Here is an 8529-nt window from a genome sequence, read left to right on the forward strand (position 1 = left end):
TGCACTTTAAGATTGTAACATTAGTTATGCTAGCCAGTTTGTTCCCCGCATTGTACATTCCAGATTGCTAAGTGGCTGCATGCCCAGGCATCTTAGAGGGAAATTGGCATGGGCTATAATGGCAACACTGGTATCAAATCAGCTACATTGCTGGTGATTGACATCATGACCTGTTTGCTCTGCAAACTTTCAGTGCACATGAAATCCACTCACATAGATATAAGTTAGCGTGTTTCATGTCAGACATGTGTGATCTGATTTCTGCTGGAATTAATATTGCCCACTTATTGCAAGCAATACAGTGATAGATACTCTTTTACAGGCATTGGACCAGCAATATCAACAAGGCAGGCCTTTAATCACATCAAAAAGTATCTAGCCTTAAACAGGCACTCTAACAATTAGACATTTCAGCCAGGAATTTACTTATGAAGAAAGGTACCAAAGAACTAGAACCACAATGCTTATATCTACATCTATCTATATATACCCATCTTACTTGAAATAGTAGATTTCATTGCATTTTAAGTTAAAACAAATCCTCCAGCTTGTCAGCAGACATTTCAAAAGGCAAAACAGAGGTAACTGCTTTAATACTTGTTAAAGCATTCCCATGGGAATATACCTTCATTGCATTGTGTGATTGATCCCTGTCCTTAACCTCTGACAGCCTCCTTTCTTTGAAAATTAATCTGCAGATGAAGGGGTCTCCTTACAGGCCCAGAAGAAAATCGTTGCACTACAAGAAAAGTGAAGCTGTGCTTCACTGCCATCAGTCAATGGGATCTTCACTGGAGTTCACAAACTCACTTACAATGGCTGGCACAGAAATACTCCCTTTGTATAACGATTGCAGCCTTTATTTCTCCACTGTTTGGTTCTTATTTCCTGTGAACTTAGGCTTGTTCAAGATCATTTTGTCATCAAATAAGTAGTCTTGTCTGTTTGCCTCTATCAATACAATCATTTTCAAGCCTAGGTTGGGCATTTTCAATGTGCCATTGTGTATTGGTAACATCAGCATTGCAGACTACCTGCTTATCAGGTTGCTCTTAGATATGAAAATTGATGGATTCAGTAAGAGATAATCAACTCAAAACAGCAGCCGTGTGTCTGGGGCTTGCTGAAATAGAACATAGAACATAGAACAGTACAGCACAGTACAAGTCCTTTGGCCCATGATGTTGTGCCGACCTACTATCCTACTAAGATCAAACTACCCTACATTTTACTATCCTCCACGTGCCTATCCAAGAGTTGCTTAAAAGTCTCTAAAGTATCTGACTCTACTACCACTGGCAGCGTATTCCAGATGTCCACAAAATAGCACATCCTATTTGGTAGCCATGGCAGCACTCTGCTTCACTCAAGACAAAAGAGTTTGATGATTCTGGTACAGTCGACGTAAATAAGCCACATATCAAATCTTGTGGAAGCTGCCACCAGATGCACAACTTGTAACAGACTGAAAAGTGAAAGAGGCCAATGCCACTGCCAGTAATTTTACCCTCAACCTGTTCAAAATCTCACAGCAGCTTCATTTTCAGGTGTACTATTGTGCAGTTGGGGGTCATGAGGGAATTCCTATTTGATTTGAAGCTCTCAGAATACCCATGTGTGGGGATACAAGAAAACAGTGTGATTGAGCTAATATCGTATTACAGTTAAATTTGTTTCTAATTGGGTTACATGACAAACAGAGTGTTGAACAAATTAGAGATAGCAAGAACTGCTAATGCTGGAGTCAGATTCGTGACAGTGTGGAGCTGGAGGAACACAGCAGGTCAGGCAGCATCAGTGGAGCAGGAGAGTCAATGTTTCGAGCCTAGACCCTTCATCAGGACACCGTGTTTAGCTAGGATACCATTAATGCTGCTGGAGAAGTCAGGACCAGCTTATTTCACTGACTTCAGAAAAACAAAAATGTTACAAAGTAAGATAACAAGGTGTAGAGCTGGATGAACACAGCAGGCCAAGCAGCATCAGAGGAGCAGGAAGGCTGACGTTTCGGGCCTAGACCCTTCTTCAGAAATGGGGGAGGGGAAGGGGTTTCTGAAATAAATAGGGAGAGAGGGGGAGGCAGAGAGAAGATGGATAGAGGAGAAGATAGGTGGAGAGGAGACAGACAGGTCAAAGAGGCGGGGATGGAGCCAGTAAAGGTGAGTGTAGGTGGGGAGTTAGGGAGGAGATAGGTCAGTCCAGGGAGGATGGACAGGTCAAGGGGGTGGGATGAGGTTAGTAGGTAGAAGATGGGGGTGGGGCTTGAGGTGGGAGGAGGGGATAGGTGGGAGGAAGGACAGGTTAGGGAGGCAGGGACAAGCTAGGCTGGTTTTGGGATGCGGTAGGGGGAGGGGAGATTTTGAAGCTTGTGAAGTCCACATTGATACCATTGGGCTGCAGGGTTCCCAAGCGGAATATGAGTTGCTGTTCCTGCAACCTTCGGGTGGCATCGTTGTGGCACTGCAGGAGGCCCAGGATGGACATGTCATCTGAGGAATGGGAGGGGGAGTTGAAATGGTTCATGACTGGGAGATGCAGTTGTTTAGTGTGAACCAAGCGTAGGTGTTCTGCAAAGCGGTCCCCAAGCCTTCGCTTGGTTTCCCCGATGTAGAGGAGGCCACACCGGGAACAGCGGATGCAGTATACCACATTAGCAGATGTGCAGGTGAACATCTGCTTGATGTGGAAAGTCTTCTTGGGGCCTGGGATGGGGTGAGAGGGGAGGTGTAGGGGCAGGTGTAGCACTTCCTGCGGTTGCAGGCAAAAGTGCCGGGTGTGGTGGGGCTGGAGGGGAGTGTGGAGCGGACAAGGGAGTCACAAGAGAGTGGTCCCTCATGAAAGCAGATAAGGGTGCGGAGGGAAAAATGTCTTTGGTGGTGGGGTCGGATTGCAGATGGCGGAAGTGTCGGAGGATGATGCGTTGGATCCCGAGGTTGGTGGGGTGGTACATGAGGACGACGGGGATTCTGTTTTGGTTGTTATTGCGGGGAGGGGGTGTGAGGGATGAGTTGCGGGAAATGCGGGAGACACGGTCGAGGGCGTTCTCGACCACTGAGGGGGGGGAGATGCAAGGACATCTGAGATGTACGGGAGTGGAATGCCTCATGCTGGGAGCAGATGTGGCGGAGGCGAAGGAATTGGGAATAGGGGATGGCATTTTTGCTGGAGGTTGGGGGGGAGACGTGTATTCTAGGTAGCTGTGGGAGTCGGTGGGCTTGAAATGCATATCGGTTTCTCGGTGGTTGCCAGAGATGGGAACAGAGAGGTCCAGGAAGGAGAGACAACTATTAGAAATGGTCCAGGTGAACTTAAGGTTGGGGTGGAAGGTGTTGGTGAAGTGGATGAACTGTTCGAGCTCCTCGTGGGAGCACGAGGCGGCGCCAATACAGTCATCAATGTAACGGAGGAAGAGGTGGGGTTTAGGGCCAGTGCAGTTACGGAAGAGGGATTGTTCCCTCTTCCCTCTTCCGTAGCTACACTGGCCCCTTCTCTCCCTATTTATTTCAGAAACCCCTTCTCCTCCCCCATTTCTGAAGAAGGGTCTAAGCCCGAAACGTCAGCTTTCCTGCTCCTCTGATGCTGCTTGGCCTGCTGTGTTCATCCAGCTCTACACCTTGTTATCTCAGATTCTCCAGCATCTGCAGTTCCTACTATCTCTGAAACAATGTTACAATGTACTTTTTTTTATCTCTGATATATATAAAATTGCAAGTATTATTTCTTTTGTCATTTCATATCATTATGCATCAATAATTTACATTACATCAGTTACTGGCAGCAATGTCACAACAAACTATAACATTGAACTGCTAATTGGAGTTAGTCAAATGTAAAATGTGCCGACATTCCTGAACTCATTAACTAAAGCCATTGTTAAACTCACTTAATTTGGTAGTGCAAAGTCCAATATGAACTGAACAGAGCTGAGGCAGGAGAGGGACTGGGATACAGAACAATCCTGCCTCAGGTTTTCCTATCCATTAACTGGTGTTTTTGCATTAATACAGTCATGTCACATATTGTGTTGCACCTCTGTAAAGGAACAATGAAATTGTCCTTATACATCAAAGTTGACAACTTAAATTGTTAAAATAAATGCAAGACATCTAGTAAGTAATTAAAAGAAGATTTGATTAAAAGGGAAAAGGAAACAGGATAGTTCTTCATTCCATATTGTAACATATATTTCACTTTATGATGTTGGTGCCTGCAGAATTTAAATGAAAGAATTAAGTTACCTTCTGTTAAAGTGCGGTGAGCCATTGTTGCAGAGGTCTCATGCTTTTCCTTTATGTGAGCTTATATGTTCAGTTCCAATTGCTGCTGTGATATATCAGCAGGCACCAACCTCAGTCACAGACCATGTTTTCTCCTTCAATTCAAGAAGACAACAGAAAGAATCATAGTCTCCTGTGAACTAACTGATGTTGTAAAATGTGTCAATAAACTTCTCCCACCACCCACGCACCCACGCCCAAGCTCTGCTCCTATGATGCTGCTTGGCCTGCTGTGTTCATCCAGCCCTGCACCTTGTTGTCTCGGATTCTCCAGCATCTGCAGTTCCTACTATCTCCCATCCTCATACCTCCTGCTATCAGCATCGTAAGGTTTACAGCAGAACACTTTTCTATATTGCACAACACATTTGCTGTCACCTTGCTTCTGTTGCTCAGTTTGCTTCTCCTTACCAGATAAGATCAGCTGGGCAGAAGTTCCACATATTCAAAAACACTAGGTACAGCATTAGAAACAAATTACTGTTGAGAGATTTAACAATGCTTACATTAGGTAAAAGGAACTTGATTTAAAGGTGTATAAGTGTTCTCAAACTTGAAAATCAATAAACCAGGATTGTTGTGAAACTGACGGCGAGTTTTATGATGTGAGCCACTGTAAAGTGCAGTAGAAAAGAGATACCCCAAGAATTCAAAGTTATCAGAAATTACTTAACAATTATAATCACAATATTGGGCAGCAATCACCCTCAATATCCTGATGAGTTTCAAGACATTGTTGCAATTCTACATTTATTCTCAACGAAACTCACTGCAGAAGGTTGGGACTGAAAATTAACAGCACATATACCTAATGAGGAAGTTTATGTTTCTGCAATGCTGCCCAGCCTTGGAGGCCCAGAAAAAGGAACAGTTGAAACCAGAGTTTCACTCATACAGGTCACAAATTGCTTCTGGAGTTTATTAAAATGCAAGCTTTTTTTTACAAGAGGATCTTGCATTCCCCTTAACTCTTTTTCCCTGTCTCCTTTAGTCTGATCTTTCTTTCCAAATTTTCATTCTAGCTTCAGTATCTTATTTGGTCAAATTCACCATATTTTCTTCTTTGTTATATTCTTCTTTTCTCAATCCCTAAATCTCATTGGTTAAGCTGGAACTGTTGGGCCCAGCATTCTGTAAGGCCCAAGATGCCCCATTATACTGACTCATCCTTGCAGCAACTTACAGCATTGCTTAAGATGAATAGTGAGAAAATAATCTAACCAACTGATCAGCATTACTGGCACAGCTTAGAAAGATGTTCATCATCTACAGTCAGATCAATTAAACTACCAGAGAAGTAGAGAATTTGGATAAACAACTCTTCTCCAAATAAACTTCCATACATTTTTAGAGACAAAAAACCCTGCAAATTCTGGAATCCAAGGTAGACAAAACAGGAGGCCTGGAAGAACACAGCAAGCCAAGTAGCATCTGGAGGAAAGGAAACCTCAATGTTTCCGGTATTACCCTTCTTCAGGACTGGATGTGGGGGCAGGGGTAGCTGCAGATAAAGAGAGTGAGGGAATGGGGTAACGGTCATCAATATAGTCCTCACCCTCAATAACTTTTCCTTCAATTCTTCCCACTTTCTGCAAATCCAGGGGGTTACCATGGGCACTCACATGGGCCCCAGCTACGCCTACCTCTTTGTTGATTATGTCGAACAGTCCCTCTTCCATATGTACACCAGTACTGTTCCCCAATTCTTCCACTGTTACATTGATTACTGCATCAGTGTTACATTCTGCACCCAGGTTGAACTGGAGCAGTTCATCTACTTCACTAACAACTTCCACCACGCCCTCAAATTCACTTGATCTATCTCAGACACTTCCTTCCCCTTTCTTGACCTCTCTGTTTCCATTTCTAGCGACAGTTTACGGATCAACATCTACTATAAACCCACACACTCCCATAGCTACCTAGAATACATCTCCTCCCATCATGTATCCTGCAAAAACTCCATCCCATTTTCCCAATTCCTCTGTCTCTGTCGCATCTGCTCTGACGAGAAAACGTTCTACTCCCAAGCATCCCGGATGTCCTCCTTTTTCAAACAATGTTCTTTTCCCCACTTTGTTATCCAGACAGCCCTCCACCACCCCTCATCCATTTCCTACTCCACAGCTCTAAACTACCATACCCCCACAAACGTAATAAAGGTAGGGACCCCTTGTCCTCACTTTCCACTCCACCAGTCTCCGCAGCCATCATCCTCAAACACTTCCGCTGACACCAATTAGGCCCCACCACCCGGAACATCTTCCACTCCCCACTCCTCTCTGCCTTCTGCAAGGATCATTCCCTTCGCCAGTCCTTAGTTCGCACCATACTCCCCACCAACCATTCTAACCTGCCAAGTACCTTCCCCTGTAACTGTAAAAGGTGCAACACCTACCCACACACCATCTTCCTCACCTCCATGCAGGGCCCTAAACACTCCTTCCAGGTGAGACAGAACTTCACCTGCATCTCCTCCAACCTAGTCTATTGCATACAGTGCTCCCGATTTGGTCTTCTCTACGTCAGTGAGACCAAACATAGACGAGGTGACCGTTTCACCGAGCATCTCTGCCTGGCCTGTAATGGCCAACCTATCCTCCCGGTCACCGCCCATTTCAACTCCTCCACCACCACCACCGCTAGCACCCCCACCCCCCCAACCCCCGCCCCCGCCCCCACTCCCTCACTGAAACGTCCATCCTCGGTCTCCTCCAGTGTCAGAGCGATGCGGAATGCAAATTTGAGGAACAACACCTTCTCTTCCGCCTGGGCACCTCACAGCCCAGAGGACTAAACATTGAGTTCCCTAATTTCAAAAGTCCTTCTCACCCATTCCTCACCTCTCTTTCCAGCCCCACCTCCTCCCTTCCATTCCACCTACTGACCCTCCCTTCCAACTACCAACCGGGTTCATCCCTCCCATTAACCAAACAAGTCGTACCTACTACCGGTGTCCACCTATTACCACCATTCTGCTACCCCACCCCGCCTCTTTATCTGCAGCTCCCCCTACCACCACATCCAGTCCTGAAGAATACCCGGAGTGTTGACTTCTCCTTTTCTCCAGATGCTGCCTAGCTTGCTGTGTTTCTTCAGCCTCCCGTTTATCTACCAAACCTTCATACATGCCCTATGGCAAACTAGCTGTCAGCACAAGAGCAAGACATGTCTGTGATTCAAGGCTGCCTGTAAGACCTCTACCCGACCAGAATCAGAGTTAGTGCATAGGGTGTCCTCACTGCTGATCACAGTGCCTAGAGGCAATTAATCAGGAAGGACATGGAAAGAAAAACAGAAGAAAAAATAAATTACACAACAGCAGAAAAACCACCGGAAGTAGTATAACAAAATCAGTTAAGATTGTGCCAATTCGTTTATCTGTACTACATACAGAAGGGGCTGCCAATCATGAATTGGCCTTTACAGCCACAAAAGATGCTGTTCACTGCAGAGGAGACAAGCAAGGGAGCAAACAATCATTACTGAGACAGTCAGATGCCCAGACCACCAGGACAATGAATGAAGATAGTCGGTCAACTTTAGCTATACAATGCTTAAGGTATTGAGATTGTAAAAGGTTTTGCATGAAAGCAATTCTTTCTATTTCTGTACAATGCCATCTGGTCTGTCTGATCTTTTGTGGTATTTAAAATGTAAAGAAAATGCTGTGTACAATTATTCACATCATTGGATGTCATCTCAGTAGTTTTCTCAAGTAGCCATTGACATGCAGGAATCTAGAGGTTGATTGTGGGTCAGCTTTCACAGTAAGGGGATTGCACAGCCACTTGATCTGTGCCTCATTCCAATCTACCATGTCTCTACTAGAAGTGGTTGCCTAGTGGTGAGCTGGAATAGGAGCCAAAGTTGATTTTTCCCTCCTTTGTTTAAGAGTACAGAAACCAGTCAAAAGATTTTCACCCATTACTCAGTGAAGAGTGAGATTCTAACTTGGAAACTTGGGATCTATATAGCTTTATTCTGCACCAGAAAGTGCCTTTATCAAAAAGCCGTAAGAATAAAAATTAGCCTGCGACATTTGAACATTTTATTTTTTAATTGTTTAAGGAATTGCTTTATACCAAAAAAAATTGAAATAGAAGGGCAAAGGAAAGAGAAAGAAACATAGAGGAAGAAAAGAAGTAAGAAAAGAGAAAAAAATTGAGTGAGAAAGAGATAAACAAAAAGGGAACAGAAGGAATGGAAAAGGAAACATTGATTGGTAGGAAGCAATAAGGAAGATAGGGAA

The 8529-nt window shown here is 44.5% G+C and overlaps 1 protein-coding gene across 2 annotated transcripts in view; it reads right to left on the reverse strand.

Moving 5' to 3' along the window:
• LOC109918596 (beta-galactoside alpha-2,6-sialyltransferase 1) overlaps positions 1 to 6040 on the reverse strand; it is a 120324-nt gene extending 114284 nt beyond the window's left edge. For both annotated transcript variants that reach the window (XM_048604358.1, XM_048604357.1), the window contains exons 1-2: positions 5921 to 6040; positions 4239 to 4372 (exon numbers count right to left, since the gene is read on the reverse strand). The gene's annotated coding sequence lies outside the window, so the exon portion shown is untranslated. The remainder of the gene's footprint in view (positions 1 to 4238; positions 4373 to 5920) is intronic.
• Between the last annotated feature and the right edge of the window lie 2489 nt (positions 6041 to 8529).

The sequence above is a fragment of the Rhincodon typus genome, chromosome 13 (assembly GCF_021869965.1).
Source record: "Rhincodon typus isolate 14 chromosome 13, sRhiTyp1.1, whole genome shotgun sequence".
In the NCBI taxonomy this organism is placed as follows: Eukaryota; Metazoa; Chordata; class Chondrichthyes; order Orectolobiformes; family Rhincodontidae; genus Rhincodon; species Rhincodon typus.